This window comes from Hippocampus guttulatus, chromosome 3, assembly GCF_054856545.1.
Source record: "Hippocampus guttulatus isolate MCC_2025c chromosome 3, RoL_Hgut_1.0, whole genome shotgun sequence".
Classification (NCBI taxonomy): domain Eukaryota; kingdom Metazoa; phylum Chordata; class Actinopteri; order Syngnathiformes; family Syngnathidae; genus Hippocampus; species Hippocampus guttulatus.
Genome location: NC_141263.1, coordinates 4,403,100 through 4,419,700, shown reverse-complemented (window position 1 = coordinate 4,419,700; position 16,601 = coordinate 4,403,100). Strand labels below are relative to the sequence as shown.

The window sequence follows — 16,601 nt, the reverse complement described above, 5'->3', positions numbered from 1 at the left end:
GGGCTTGCCTCCCAATCTCTGGTATGACCTCCTCCTCTGATCTGGCAGCCTGGGGCCCTTCACCATGGAATCTGCGTTGTACCTCATCAATCTAAAGTTGTGACAGCATTTGCCGTTTGTGGATGTTGGAACGCTGAGCAACTAGTTGTTTCGTGGTCAACTGTGACTGTGGGTTTCAAAGTAACCATTCAGCCCACATTCTCTGCATGTAAACCCTCTGACTAGGGTTGCTTGAGTAGTCTCATTCCAACGGAGCCATGTTATCGCATCTTGCCCATCTCCGCTTTGTTCCAGTAGCCCATTTTTCGTCAAGGTGTTCTGGTTCTCCAGCACCCGACGCAGACCTTGTTTGGCCGGGCGATGTCTGACTAACCTAACATGTCATTCGTTTTATTGTCTCTCATCATTGTATGAGGTAGGCATTAGCGTGAAGGGTTTTGCCCAGGGACCCACACTGGACGGTCTCTCTCTCTCATTTTTGCCCCAAGCGGGATTCGAACCCCCGTCTCCCAAACCGGTGCCTTACCAACTGAGCTATCCAGCCGCTACATACATATCTCTCTCTCTCTCTCTCTCTCTCTCTCTCTCTGTGTGTAAAACATGAATTGGAATATTTCATATCACACAATTTTTATGCTTTGTCATTGAATTAAATAATTGATAAAAATCTTCAAAAAATCGTAGAATTTGTCACACAAGGGTAACTCAAAAAATGTCACTCTCTTCTTAAATCAAGGTACTGTACCACTAAATACTGTATTTAGACACAGACAGAATATTTTCAACAGCTGCTCCAATTCTTTGGCGCGTCCGAAAAATCTGAAAGTATTTGGGTTCTGAATCGTCCAGATTAACCAGTTCTTTTAACTGGTTCAATAATCACAAATGCAAGAATACTGCACAGATATTATGAGTCGTGTGGCTAGCTATGGCCAAGTCAACAAAGGGTGTCATGGACTTGCTGATCTTTATCATTTTAACCAATTTTTGTTCGAGACCTCACAGATGATGAGCAAAGTGTAGCAAGTTTGTACTTCGTGCTCAAATCGTGTGTGATGTACTGTAGAAGACAAACATCGTGTCATAAACCACAAACTAAACTGTCATGTTTTGGTTTGTGACCAACAGGTGGCACTGTGGGGCTTTTCCCTGCAGCTGCACACCTGTTGGTCGTTAGATAATTAGTGGATTTAAAAGGACACCCAGCCCGAACACTCAGTGTTGGGTCATTGTTTGCTCTTGGCTACTGTCATGTTTGTTTGCTGCAATTGGGTTCGTTTTAGTCATGTTTTGGTTGCTGTTATGTTTTATCTTCAGTCATGATTTTTGTTTGATACTTTGGACTTTGTTGGTTTTGGATTTAGTTTTCTCTATGTTTAATACAATTCGTCAAGTACACCCTGCTCCTTCCTCCTGCCTGCTTTTTGGGGTCCACCACCACCTCGCAACGTAACATAAACAGTATCAACACCCTAGAGGAAATTTCAGATTGATACAGTACCAAGAGTGAACGGTGAGAGGCAGCATGATGCCACCAAGTATTCAGACCATGAGACAGGGGTCTTACATTTTGTAGCAGCAGCCGCAGGTAATCCCAGCATTTACGGAAGTGGTGCTGAGGCAGCTGCCTACATGGATACGTCATGCCACTTTTGAGCCAATGGAAACACTCAAGTACGGCAAAAGGCGTTAGCGCATGACAACTGTGTGTGAGATGAGAGGCAAAGGGACATTTGTGTTTGTCCTGGGGGGTTTGTCGACAACCCACGCAGCTTGGGTAGCTGACATGAGTGATCCCTGTATTCTATGATGGGACTTTCTGAAAGCTGCAAAATGTGTGGTGGCCTTGGGAGCTGGGGTGCTCATCCTGCCGAGTGGTCATCATGTAGGGCTGATCACGGCATCTCGACAGGGTACTCCACGGGTGGCCGTCAACACTGCAGACCCTGCAGCGGAGAACACTGATGTGCAGATGACCCGACCCAGCCAGACCAAGACAGGAGCAGCGCTGACTCATCGGCAGTCGAGATGGCGTCTGCAGTTGATCTGTTCTGCCGATATGCAAACTGGTAGGGGTCCAGGGTGGGGGGGAGGGCAGACTTTATGTGCTGCATGACTAACCACTCGTGCACTTCATGATGCAGTATGGCTTTCGTCATGTAACATCTAGTCCCCTACGTGCACAAGCCAATGGTAAAGCAGAAAAAGGTGTGCATATTGTCAAGCAACTTCTTAAAAAGGCAACAGACAGCAGATCTGATCCGTATCTAGCTCTTCTGAGTTACAGGACCGCACCTCTTGAATGTGGCCAATCACCTGCTGAGTTGTTAATGAATCGCAAGCTTCGCACAACTTTGCCCTGCTATTCAGAAACGAGACAGAACAAAGACATTCTCAGCAAGATGGACTATCTAAAAAGCAAACAAAGGCAACATTATGACAAAGCGACCAAAACACTTCCACTACTGGTCAAAGATGATGTTAGAATCCAGGATCAAAAGGTGTGCAACAACAAAGCTACAGTACTCATGGAAGTTGGACCAAGGTCATACGAAGTGAGAACCGAAGACGGAAACGTGTTCAGGAGAAATCGTCGAAACCTTCGCAAGACCAAAGAACATTTCCAAGAGACTTAATGATGAAACGCCAAGTGAGGATGTTGTGTCTACTTAAACTGAATCCAAAATAACTGAACTGAACGAGAATGGTCATGAAACATCGTCAGAGAATGATACCTCAACTTTACCTGTTTTAAGGAGGTCCAAGCATAACATTAAGAAACCTGTCAGGCTTGATTTGTGAAAACGCAAATATTGACATTTTTTTTGTAGATTGACAGGTGTTTAAAAAAAAACAAGTTGTTCATAATAAATTGTTTACGCTAACTAAAAACAAAACAAAAAAAAACATTTGCATGTTTGCTACGGAAGAGGATTAGGGCCAATGAAGAAAGAAAAAATAAGTTTGGCAAGATTCTCACTTTAATCTCAGAATTCTGACTTAAAGTCAGAATGTATCTTAGTACATTCTTAACGGTTTTCAATACGGTTTTCAACATTGAAGAGTTGCAACATGTTTGCCTGTGTATTTGGTTTACAATTGTAGAGATTAGTATTACATTTGTGCTTCATACTTTAAAATTAAGCGATTATGTGTTACGGTGATTGAGTGTATATTTTTTCTATTTGTCTTGTTGTGCAGATTGACAGTGATGTCATAGCACTGATGGACGATGCCACCCTTGCCAATTATGTCCCGTGCTATGGAGACCGTATAGCACTCTTCAATTTTTGCAAGACTCAACAGCTCCCATCCAAAAGAAAAAATGGACTTTTGGAAAAATTACGTGAAAATGAAAATCAGGAAAGAAAGCGGAAAAGAAGACGCTTCCTCAAAGACACAACAAGCAAGACAGACGAAGAGGCAGAAAACATTGTGAAATGTTGCAATCGGATGGATACACAATGATGGAAAAATAACCAAACAGGTGAGGGAGAAGCAGGGAGGGGGTACCAGAAAACCTCAAATGTCCACAGAAGCTGGGTTGAAAGAAATTCTCAAGGAAGGAAAGAAACTATTTTTCCCCGATGGAATTTCTCCTAAAGGATCTGAATTGGACTTTCAGTTTGAGGTGTGGGATTTCAAACAAAACCTCCTCACTGATGAAACCTGCCAATCCATCGGCAATATGTATGAGGCTGCAAAGCTCACGTTGTTGCGCTTTTACATTGCAACAAGGCCAAAGGACGACCACCATGATGGCAGCACAGCGTCCAAAGAAGTATTGGTTGTGTCACACAATGCCAGTGACTACAACTCTGAAATTGAAGAGGTCTCTGTCGATTCAAATGAAATCTACACGGCATTCGACATTTCTGTTGATTCAGAAATTACTTTTGGCCCCACATACAACAAAGAGGGAGATGCAGACATCACACTTATCTATGATGGTCCACCTGATCCACAAGATGTGATGACAATAACTGTCCACTACACTGACACATTGAATGATATGATCATAGCATTCTCTGAAAATGCAATCTTAAACAAATCACTCAATGTGAAACGCATACTCCCAGATAATACAGAAGAAGTAGGTGTTGGATCTGGAGTACTGAGAGATGTTCTCAGCTGCTTCTGGCAGGAATTCTATGACCGATGCACCCTTGGTCAATTAAAGTACCATTCATTCGCCATGATTTTCCTGCAGAAAAGTGGAAAGCAGTTGGGAGAATTATTTTAAAGGGATACCAAGATTGTTGCTACTTCCCAAACAAACTTGCATTTCATTTCCTCGAGCAGGTGCTTTTCAACTGTGTCTATAGTGATCTAAAAGCCCATTTTCTGCAGTTTGTGAGCAGCCAAGAACGTGAGGTTTTGATGGAAGCAATGAAGGACTTTTCAGAAGTGGACCTAGATGATCTTGTGGAAGTTCTTGACAGCTACGGGTGTAGAAAAAGAATCTCTGCTGAAACCTTTCCCACAATACTGCAGGAAATAGCACACAAAGAGCTTATCCAAAAGCCCATGTTTGTGATTGACTGCTGGAGGGAGGTTACTCTTCACCGTGTCTCCATCAGTCTTGAAGCACTGAACAAGTTGTGCTTGGACTTGCAACCTACCTCAAATAAAGTCTGCCAACTGCTGAAATTTGCAACTGATTTAACCCCAAAGCAGAAGGAAGTGATAAATCATCTGAAAAGGTTCATCAGAGAGTTGGATGAATTCAAGCTTCAGAGGTTTCTCCGGTTTTGCACTGGATCTGATCTTGTTGTAACCAACGCCATTCTTGTGGAGTTCCAGGAAATGACGGAGTTTAGTACAAGGCCGGTGGGGCACACATGTGGAAAGGTTCTGCATATTGTTGACAGCTATGAACATTTTCCAGATTTCCGATCGGAATTCAATGCTGTTCTTGAAAGCAATGTCTGGGTGATGGACATTGTTTAGCTTTTTCATACCCGTAACTATGTTAATGAGCCATCGTAGGTTGCATCAGCACTACATGGCTTGGGTACATTACCGTGTTCACTGTTTACGATAAGTTTGTAGAGACAAACGTTGCATTGTTTGCTGTTTTTATAGTTACTGTATATAGAAATAACTTGCATTTGGTGTTATATTACAGTAATATACAGTTCTGGGGTTTTATATACAAAAAGGCCAAAGAAGTTACACATAACCATTGGATGGTTGTTTCAACAGCTATGCTGTATTATTTAGGTCCATGCTTCTATTATTAAAAGTAAGAATTTATTGTGTTCAATAAACTTACTCTTCATTCACTATGTTTTTCTGTCTACACATGAATGTTGACAGTTAATATACTTGTGTGCAACGGTGAATGGTTTAATAACATCCATCCATCCATTTTCCGAACCGCTTGATCCTCACTAGGGTCGCGGGGGGTGCTGGAGCCTATCCCAGCCGTCTCCGGGCAGTAGGCGGGGGACACCCTGAATCAGTTGCCAGCCAATCGCAGGGCACACAGAGACGAACAACCATCCACGCCCTCACTCACACCTAGGGACAATTTAGAGCGTCCAATCAGCCTGACACGCATGTTTTTGGAATGTGGGAGGAAACCGGAGCACCCGGAGAAAACCCACGCAGGCCCGGGGAGAACATGCAAACTCCACACAGGGAGGCCGGAGCTGGAATCGAACCCGGTACCTCTGCACTGTGAAGCCGACGTGCTAACCACTGGACTACCGGGCCGCCTGGTTTAATAACATTTTACAGATATTTCCGAATGGCTGTGAGGCACGTCGGCCTCACAGTGCAGAGGTGCAGGATTCGAATCTGGTTCCGGCCTTCCTGTGTGGAGTCTCCGGCTACTCCGCATCCTCCCACATTCTAAAAACATGCGGGGCAGGTTAATGGAACACTCCAAATAATTGTCCGTGATTGTGAGGGCAGATGGCTGTTCGTCTGTGTGCACTGCGATTTGCTGGCAACCGGTTCAGGGTGTCCCCCGCCTACTGCCCAACTGCTGGGACAGGCTGCACAGCATACCTCGTGACCCTTGTGAGGATAAAGCGGATCAGAAAAAGTGTGGAGATGTTTTCTATCAATATTAACAATAAGACATCCATCCACTTTTGATCCACATATCCTCCAGGGTCACGGGGCATGCTGGAGCCATGGCACTGTTGTTTAAAAAAAAGGTTTCAGAAAGGGCAAGTCCGTGTACTTCCGGCCCACTGCTGAAAAGAGTGCAATCTAGAGAAGTCAAAAAACAACTGGTTTATGGAGCAAATTTGAAGCTTCGTTTTCCCAAAATTGCATCAGTACACATGTCAAATAGACTTCAGTAATTCCTCTCTCAACTTAACATACAAGCCACTTGCATCCAATGGATCTGATGGCGCATGCCTTTCATTTTCGTCCATAAGCAAACAACACAGTTCAAATACAGTTTCATCACAAGGAAAATTGCCTTTTGTAGTGCACTCTTCCATACATGCAGTGACCTCTTCCGTTCCAACAGGTTTTAATTGATCCTCGGCACTGTGCATCGCAGGGAATGAATACATGACGACTGGTCGACCTGAAGCTGTATCATGGTGCAATCTTGGTCGTATTTTGTGTGCGTTCCACGTGTTCACAACTTCATCCAGCTCATCCTGAACACAAAGCAGCATAGTTAAGTATTATATTTTCATTCGTCCAAAAACAATTTGTCCAGAAAAATTATTCTACCTGCACAAGATTAAGAAAGCAGGATAAAAGGATTAGGGCCAATGAAGAAAGAAAAAATAAGGTTGGCAAGATTCTCACTTTAATCTCAGAATTCTGACTTTTATCTCGGAATTCTGACTTTAAAAGTCAGAATTCTGACTTTTATCTCAGAATTCTGTAGTTTGCATATACTGTATGTGGAACTGTATTTTTTCTTCTAAAGCAGGGGTGGGCAATTATTTTCCCAGGGGGGCCCAATGAGAAGCAGAAAATATTGTGGAGGGCCGGGCCAAAAGTTAGAAATCTACTCCTGATTTCGATTTTATTTCTACGTTGAAATAACGTTGAAATATGACATTGTTTACAGAAGCTGTTAAGAGTATGTATTATTTCTAGATAATGAAAGTGCAGTTATTTTACAGAAAAATGATTTCTTCAGTGAAATTATGCAAAACAATTCTAATTGTGCAACACTTGTAACTCTTTTTCAGTAAGATGAACACTACAATGCTTTCTGATTTTAAATTTCCCTTGAAGATAGCACAATGTCTTTGTATGCCAGTAATAATGTAACAGAACTCACATTTTTTTGTCCCAACTGCCAAACAATGTAGAAAAAATATAAGCAAGCATGTTTCAGTGTTTTGATTTTTTTTTTCTTGTTCAGGAGAGATCAATCTAGCCCAGTGGTGGGCAAACCTTTTGGCTCAGGTGCCACATTGATTTCTAAATTTGACACGTGGACCGGGTCAGCACAAGATATAGTACATATAAAAAAATGTACTGTATATGTTGACAGTCCATACCAAACATCAACAGAACAAAAGTATTAAAGTATTACCATACTTTTTTTTTTTTAATGAGAACACTGAAACAACTGTGATGAACGTCAAAGTATGTTAACAACATACATGTGTGACAACACAAGCAACAAAGTGCAACAATATATTGCCCATAAACTGCAGCATACAGTACAGGTATATGACCAAATATAACAAAATTAGGACTATTTTCTCCAAAATGAGACAAGTAAAAGTCCTGGTGGCTTTCTTTCCACTCACTGTCTCGAACTTGACCTCCCCTCAATCACCACACAAGACAGCGTTGCTCAGCTGATGTCGTGCAATGAACTGTTGAAGCCAGCCATGGGACGCTTCGAAGTCTTCGATGCCCATACCGCTATGGAAATCGATTGCTCTCTTATTAGCGGTCCAGTTTGCGGAAAGTTTTTAGCACGATAACAGTCAAACCATTTCAGGAAACGTTTATTTACTCGACTGTCCATCGAGCCGCATACAATTCACCCTGAGCATGGAAACACGCAGAATCGGACTGAGCAAGAATCGCTTCCTTGTTTTTCAAAGTCTCGTAGATTTGAGTCTTTCAGACTCCAAGCGTCTCTTGAATGTTTCGTACTTTGTAACCCGCTTCGTTTAATCAGATGCACTTCACTTACTGTTCCTCTTCGTTTGGATGCCATGATCTACAGGACGTAAAAATGTTCGCAATTCCAGTAAAACTCACTGCAATAAAGAGTCACTTGCATGTTGTCGTTTTGGAATCTATGATTGAAAATAGCGGCGCGGACACACTTATTCCGTCGTATCGAGCGGAGTTACTTGATTTAGCGCTACTACTGCGGGCTTTCGTATCGTCTCCCCCTCTCTCCCTGTGCTCTGCAACTTCAAGTAACTGCGCCACCTGATGTTTAAATGTCTGTCATTACAAGTCCAAATGAAATGAATACAATCATTTACATCGAACCTTAATTGTGTACTGTGCCAACCATCGGCGGGCCGGATTAAAAAGACCAGTGGGCCGAATCCGGCCCGCGGGCCGTAATTTGTCTAAAGAAAAGGGTATGTTTTGATATGTGATTGTAATACATATAGCCAACAGAGGGTGCTGTAGGTTTAGAGTTGATCACATATGACAGGTGTGGCCAACCCGCGGCTTGAGCCGCATGCGGCTCTTTGGCTGGTTTAATGCGGCTCGGGCTCTCACACGACAAGCGTCGAAAACGCCTTGGCAGTGGCGATGCCATTCAAACAAGGTGCTAACTTCACAGAACGTACTCCATCAGCCTATCATCATTCCCGTTACTTGATTGACATAGACGGCAACCAATCAGGTGACTGCATTACCGCTCATGCGCAAACAACGGCGCTGAGCGCTAAGCTAGTCAGCGATTTACCTCTGATTTTAAGGCGGGATGCCCAATACGTCGATCAGAATCGACCGGGAGCCAGCGAACTGGTCCCGAGTCGACCGCAAGGGGTGGGAGGAGGAAATGGATTGGGAAAAAAAATATTTGTTTGTTTGTATCTTCAGCTTTCATTCGGTTCCACAATGTAACGCTTGGACCTCCTTAAAACAGGTAAAGTTGAGGTACTGACTGATATTCATAATCAAGAATTCTGAAACTCAAAAGTATAATGTTTCAAGGGTAAATGTTTGAAAACTATGCATTCACAATGAACATTCCATCAGTAGCTGTGTACTCCAGGTTTATTAAATAAAATAAATGGATCAAAATATGATGTACTTTTTTGGCATCATGATACATGATACATCATCATACAGCATACCACAAAATCAGAGTATTTTTTTTCCAATCTCACACTGCAAAAATTAATTTACTGGTAATCATTAATACAGGTAAGTACAAGAATCTAACACACGTCATCATTAGTTCTACCAACAGTAAACATTAGCATTACTACAGCTTGTGACAAATGTTTTATTCGTAAAGTTGCCATGCTACAACCAGTAAATGATAGAATACACAATATTGTTTCAATATTTTTCATAGCGATTAGCCTATAGACCTCATGACCAACTTGCCTCGTAATCGTGCCTCATCGTATCTCGCTCTCGTGCATACATCACAGGTGAGTTTAGTGATATGCCCCGCCATCTCAAACTTTCATCTGCGCGATTCCTCAGTTTGCGGACTAAAATAGCAACCTGCATGCGCACATAACGTTATCTGTTACACCCCCCCCCCCCCCCCCCTCCGAAAGTGAATTAGAAGAAACACACTCACACACCACACCACAAAAACACATAGTGAAATCGCGTTGATCACACAGGAGAGATTCGATCGCGTACAGTCAACTCGTGTGCGGTGACTTTTATGGTTAAACGATTTTTTGGTATCGTCAAAATGACGCCACGGAAATGACACGCTACTGGTAACGACAGTTACCGTGAAATCCTCAGGCCTGCCGTAGTTTTTTTTTTTTTTTGACTGAGTAATGTCCTTGCATCCCAAAAACACACATTATTTGGAAATACGTGTCCCGCGGGAAAATTATGCGTCTAGGACGCGGGACGCAGAGGTAACAAGATGGTTGAGGCAGGCCGGAGGATTTCACGGTTACGATCGTTACCGGTAGCGTGTCGTTTCCGTGGCGTCATTTTGACGTTACCGAAAAATCGTTTCCCACAAAAGTCACCGCACACGAGTTGACTGTACGCGATCGAATCTCTCCTGTGTGATCAACGCGATTTTACTGTGCCTGTATGTGTGTTTGTGGTGTTGTGTGTGAGGGTGTTTCTTCTAATTTACTGTCGTTTTGTTTTGTTTTCAGTGTTGGGATGGGGTCGGGGGGGGCGGAACAGAAAACGTTATGTGCCCATGCGGGTTGCTATTTTCGTCCGTAAACTGAGGAATCGCACGGATGAAAGTTTGAGATGGCGGCGAAAAAAACTCACAAAGGTCTACCAATTACAACTTTTAAGATGAATTGTCCGAAGGGCGTGTCACTAAACTCACCTGGGATGTATGCACAGAACACGATAGCGAGATACGAGGAAGTTGGTCATTCGCTGTATAGGCTAATCGCTATGAAAAATATGATGAAGCAGTCTTGGTTATTTATAATTTACTGGTTGTAGCATGGTAACTTTGTGAATAAAACATTCGTCACAAGGTGTAGTAATGCTAATGTTAACTGTTGGTAGAACTAACAATGACGCGTTTTAGATTCTTTCGTCAAATTGATAGTAGATTACACATGCATCGTTTTGGGAAGAGGATGTCAAGCCACATCAATACTTACCAGTATTAATGATTACCAGTAAATTAATCTTTGCAGTGTGAGACTGGAAAAAATACTCTGATTTTGTGGTATGTTGTATTCATGATGCCATATGAGTACAACATATTTTGATCCATTTATTTTATTGAATAAACCTGGAGTACACAGCTGCTGATGTAATGGTCATTGTTAATGCATGGTTTTCAAACAGTTACCCGTGAAACATTATACTTTTGAGTTTCAGAATTCTTGATTATGAATATCAGTCAAAATAGAAAAATGTGTTCCCATGATGAACGTTTACGGAACCCAAAATTTGTTACCGTGGTTTCCCATTGGGTAATCCGATGGAACCGAAAAACGGTTACCGTGAATTTCCGAAATCCTCAGGCCTGCTACTGAATTATTTAAATTTTTGCAGCATTTGTTTATCATTGTATGTCCTGTATATGTTGTTGTTGTTTGTGTTTTATCATATGCAATTGAATAGGTTGACCATTTCAGAATTCGAAATTTGGGACTCTCTAAATGCATAATGGGACTCATACTTTTCTGATCCGCGAGTCCGTGGGACTCGCTGGTGGTAAACTGTAAAATTATCACTGTAGTAGTAGTGCATAGGTGCTTTTTGTTTATGTATGTGTAACATAATGAATTTGGTTGTACTTTATTGAAATATTTAACGATGTACTCAGGTTATTTTTTTGATCGACCCTCATTATCAAACCCATCAAAGTCCTAATCTTTTGTCCCAGGGACTCGCTGGGGTAAACTTTAAAATGATCACTGAGCATGCATTCAATTTCATCAATGACTCTGTTCGCACAATGTGTTCTCGACATAGGTTAACACAGTAGGTTGTATAATGTTCCCAAACCAGAGACACCATTCCCCCTGCCAATGCGTGATGTAATCTATGACGTAAAAATAATTTTGGGCAAAACGGGTTCACTGTCAGGGTTGACATAAACCCCATCTTGCAATGTAGTCCCCCTTTTATCTCTGTTCATTGATTGGAATTTGTTGCCGCATATTAAATAGAATTCAATTTGTAAAATGTTATCCCGTCGCTTACAGTCAGTGTGCAACGTAGTCCCCCTCCAAAAAATTTAGAAGTTGCATCTTTTGTTGTTTTGTCATCAACGCTTGTTGTGTGCGCTGTGCACTTACGAATCCCAATTAAATGTGGTAACTGAACAGCATTTGTCTTTCAGATTTGTGATTATTTTTCTGTTCTTCAGTCAATTCCTAACAATCTGTTTATATGTCAAACAAACAAACAAACAAAGAAACAGACAGACAGACACCAGGAAGTGGGAAGAATGTTACAGGGTTAAATCCTGTGCATCTTTCAGTGTTTAATGGGATCGAGAATATAATATAGTCATGCAAGATAAATGTTTAGTCGGTGATAAAAACGTCATGTTTGTGTGTAGCAGCTCATTCATTCTGTTTTTTTTAAAAAATTTTTACTGTCCTTGGTTAACACCACCTTGGGTGCGGTTTTCAAAAATGCCTGCTGACCTCAAAACATGCAGTCATTCTAAATGAACAAAGCCAACTTCAAATTGCCCACACGGGACCCTTAAACATTAACATCGATAAAGCTGGAAAACTCGTGTTGAACTAAATTTAGAGGGCATAATCCAACTCAATGACAGCAAAGTTATAAACAAATTTACATAATTTCATAACACAAAACCATCATTTCTCTCACATTAGCAGCCATGATGGTTCTTATCAGTTTTCGAGAGAAATGCAAGGCTTGTGAATGTAATCTACAAAACAATGTATCATAATTGGAATTTACCGTCAAATAGTAGCATAACAGGAGCAGTTGTAAAACAAATAATTAAAAACTCATGACATGTAACACTCACAAGTCATCCAAATCAAGGCCTGCACTGCACACATACTGTACATGTTCAACCTTCTTCCAGAAACCTAACAATATCCCACATATGACCACTCACAATCATCACTGTTAGAGGAATCTATGAGCAAAATTGTATGATGTTTAAAGTTTCATTTAATCTGGGCACATCTAAACGTTTGAGTGCGTATCCAGCACCCCCCAATTCCTGTGCACAAAGCCGGAGGGCTGTTGAAATCCACAATTAGCACGTCAATACAGGTGGCCGATCACAGGGGAGAGGGCGAAACTCGGTCACAAAAGGGGAATGAATGATTCGGGAACAGCGGTTGAACAACAAAAGACGAGTTGAGAACACCCGTCGCGCCCAGGCGACATTGGCCATCCGCAAAGTCTGCAACATGTTAATTCAATGTAGACCAGACAGAAAAGGCGCCAACGTACTGGTGGTTCAATGTTTAAAACAGGTAACCAATCACTACCGAGGGGCCGGACCGGGGGTGCGGTATGCAAATATCGGGGGCAGTGTTTTCCTTGTATGTTACAATAAAAGTCTGAATTGGCGGGAAGGGAGCTCGAGTGTGATCGCGGAGCAACTAACCGTCGTTCGCTCTCAGAGATCCGCTTCCGCCGATATTGAAGACAATTTTCCTGTGTGCCGAGTCATTTCTTTAACTTTGTCCGAGAAAATCCCTGACAATCACCCCGCCACTTAAACCCTTAAAGTTAGGAGGGCCCACCAAAGGGCTCTCTGTCATCTGTCAAAACCCATCGCTGATGCACGTCGTCAGCTCAGTAAATGTGTGAACATGTTATACATCTTTTAAAAGCTGAGTTTCTGGAGATTTGAATGGTACCCTACATGTTACAATTGTCGAATTTGAACTGGAACTTGGGGAGACCTCAAGCTTTGATCCTGTAGTGTTTTGAAGTCCTAATCAGAATCAGAATCAGAATCATCTTTATTGGCCAAGTATGTAGAACACACAAGGAATTTGTCTCCGGTATAACACGCTGCATTAGTATCATCGTAAACAACAAATCATTGAACCATTTTAGAGTAACCAGTAGCAGTATTTGTAGTACAAGAAGAGTGACTACGTCAGTGACTGTTTAAGGAGTTAATGGCTAGAGGGAAGAAACTGTTTAAGTGTCTACTGGATTTGGTGCCCATGGATCTGTAGCGTCTGCCTGAGGGGAGTAGCTGGAAAAGGTGGTGGGCAGGGTGCGGGGGATCCAGGAGGATTTTCCGTGCCCTTGTCTTGATTCTTGCAGTGTGCAAGTCCTCAAGAGTGGGTAGGGCGGTGCCAACGATTTTTTCCGCCTTCCTAACTGTCCGTTGAAGTCGGATTTTGTCCTTTTTTGTGGCGGCCCCAAACCAAACCGTGATGGAAGAACACAGGATTGATTCGATGACTGCCGTGTAGAACTGTCGTAGCACCTCCTGTGGCAGGCCATGCTTCCTCAGCAGCCTCAGGAAGTACATCCTCTGCCGGGCCCTTTTCAGGATGGAGATGGTGTTGACTTCCCACTTCATGTCCTGGGAGACTGTGATTCCCAGGAACTTGAAGGTCTCGACGGTTGACACAGGGCAGTTGGATAGTGTGAGGGGCAACTGTGGAGAAGAATGTTTCCTGAAGTCCACGATCATCTCTACAGTCTTGAGCGTGTTCAGCCCGAGGTTGTGTCGGCTGCACCAGAGCTCCAGCTGCTCCACTTGTTGGCGGTACGCAGACTCGTCGCCGTCTTTGATGAGACCGATGACCGTGGTGTCGTCTGCGAACTTTATGAGTTTGACAGCTGGATCTGTTGAGGTGCAATCGTTTGTGTAGAGAGAGAAGAGCAGTGGAGAGAGGACACATCCCTGTGGGGCTCCAGTGCTGGTGGTGCGTATTGATGATGTTGTTGCTCCCAGTCTCACCTGTTGTGTCCGTCCCGTCAGGAAGCTGAGGATCCACTGGCAGATCGTAGGGGACACACCGAGGTGGAGAAGTTTGGGGGTGAGGAGTTCCGGGATGATGGTGTTGAACGCAGAGCTGAAATCCACAAACAGAATCCTTGCATAGGTCCCTGTGCTGTCAAGGTGCTCGAGGATGTAGTGCAGACCTATGTTGACTGCGTCTTCCACAGACCTGTTTGCCCGGTAGGCAAACTGGAGGGGGTCCAGCAGGGGTCCGGTGACGTTCTTTAGGTGGTTCAGCACAAGGCGTTCAAAGGACTTCATGACCACAGACGTCAGGGCGACAGGCCTATAGTCGTTCAGTTCCGATGTTGCCGATTTCTTGGGAACTGGGATGATGGTAGACTGTTTGAAGCAGGATGGGACCTCACACAGCTCCAGAGATCTGTTGAAGATTTGTGTGAAGACCGGAGCTTCACATCTGCCTTCAGGCAGGAGGGGGACACTTTGTCGGGCCCCGCAGCTTTCTTGATCTTCTGCTGCTTGAAGAGCCGTCTCACGTCCTGTTCGTGGATCTGTAGTGGAGAAAAAGAGGGTGGAGGGGTAGATAGAGTAGTTTCTGGTAGAGGTGGGTGTGTGTGGGAAATGGGGGTGTCCTTTTCAAATCGGCAGAAAAACATGTTTAGTTCATTAGCAAGACCCTTATTGTTCACTGTTTGGGGGGATGGCCTTCTATAGTTAGTGATTGCTTTCAGGCCATTCCATACAGATGCAGAGTCGTTAGCAGAGAACTGGTTTTTCAGCCTCTCTGCATAGCTTCTCTTAGCGATGTTAGCGTGTTTGTACAGTGCCCGATCTCCACTTCTAAATGCGGCCTCTTTCTCTTTCCTGAGTTGCCTGAGTTTGGGAGTAAACCATGGCTTGTTATTGTTGAAGGAGCGGAAGGACTTCGTTGGTACACACATGTCCTCACAGAAACTGATGTATGATGTTACAGTGTCTGTGTATACATCCAGTGTGCCCGTTGAAGTTTCAAAGACGCCCCAATCAGTGCAGTCTAAGCATTCTTGTAGAGCTAGCTTTGCTTCATCTGTCCATTTTTTCACAGTCTTAACAACCGGTTTAGCACATTTGAGTTTCTGTCTGTATGTAGGTATTAAGTGGATTAAATTGTGGTCAGAAAGACCCAATGCTGCACGGGCGACCGATCGGTATGAATTTTTGAGTGTTGTATAGCAGTGGTCTAGAATGTTGCCTTCTCTGGTGAAACAGCCGATGTGCTGCTTATATCTGGGAAGTTCACGGTTAAGATGTGCTCTATTAAAATCGCCCAAAATTATCAGGGGTGACTCTGGGTATTTTAGTTCGAGTTTGTTTACTTGTTCGGCTAGCGTTTGTATCGCCGTGTTAGCGTTAGCTTGTGGCGCAATGTAAACACCGACTAGTAAAAAGGAGGTGAACTCACGTGGCGAGTAGAATGGCTTGCAGTTTAAAGACAGCGACTCCAGGTCCGGGCTGCAGTGTGCGTCGAGCTTCGTGACATCAGTGCACCATTCTTTGTTGATATAGAAGCAAATCCCGCCACCTTTCGATTTCCCTGATAGCTCCGTGTCGCGGTCGGCTCGGAGAAGGCGGAAGCCGGGTAGATGTAGCGCGGAATCCGGGTGGCGGTCACTGAGCCAGGTTTCAGTGAAGCAGAGCGCAGCAGAACGTGCAAAGGTTTTGTTGGTCTTTGTGAGGAGAAGAAGTTCATCCATCTTGTTTGGCAGAGATCGTAGATTAGCAAGATGGATCGATGGGAGCGGGGTTCGAAATCCGCGCTGCCGGAGCTTGACGAGCACGCCGGCTCTCTTCCCCCTCCTCCGGCGGCGTTTCCATGCTCCGTACAGCGCAGCCGCTCCTCTCGCGATTAGCTCCGAAAGACCTTGTGGGGTTTCGCGTGCTGGTGAAAAAAGACCGAGCGTAGACTCCCCAATGCGCAGCAACTTTTCCCTCGTGTAAGTAAGCCGCTCAGGGTCGCCAAAAACTAACGAAAATGACAAAAACAGGGATAATACTAGGGAGTGTGTGACGGAGGCTGCCATACCTGTCGGCGCCCGATGAT

The 16,601-nt window shown here is 43.6% G+C and overlaps 1 pseudogene; it reads left to right on the top strand.

The window, feature by feature from the left end:
* Window positions 1–2,402: 2,402 nt before the first annotated feature.
* Window positions 2,403–4,288, top strand: LOC147207194 (uncharacterized; annotated as a pseudogene).
* Window positions 4,289–16,601: the final 12,313 nt, after the last annotated feature.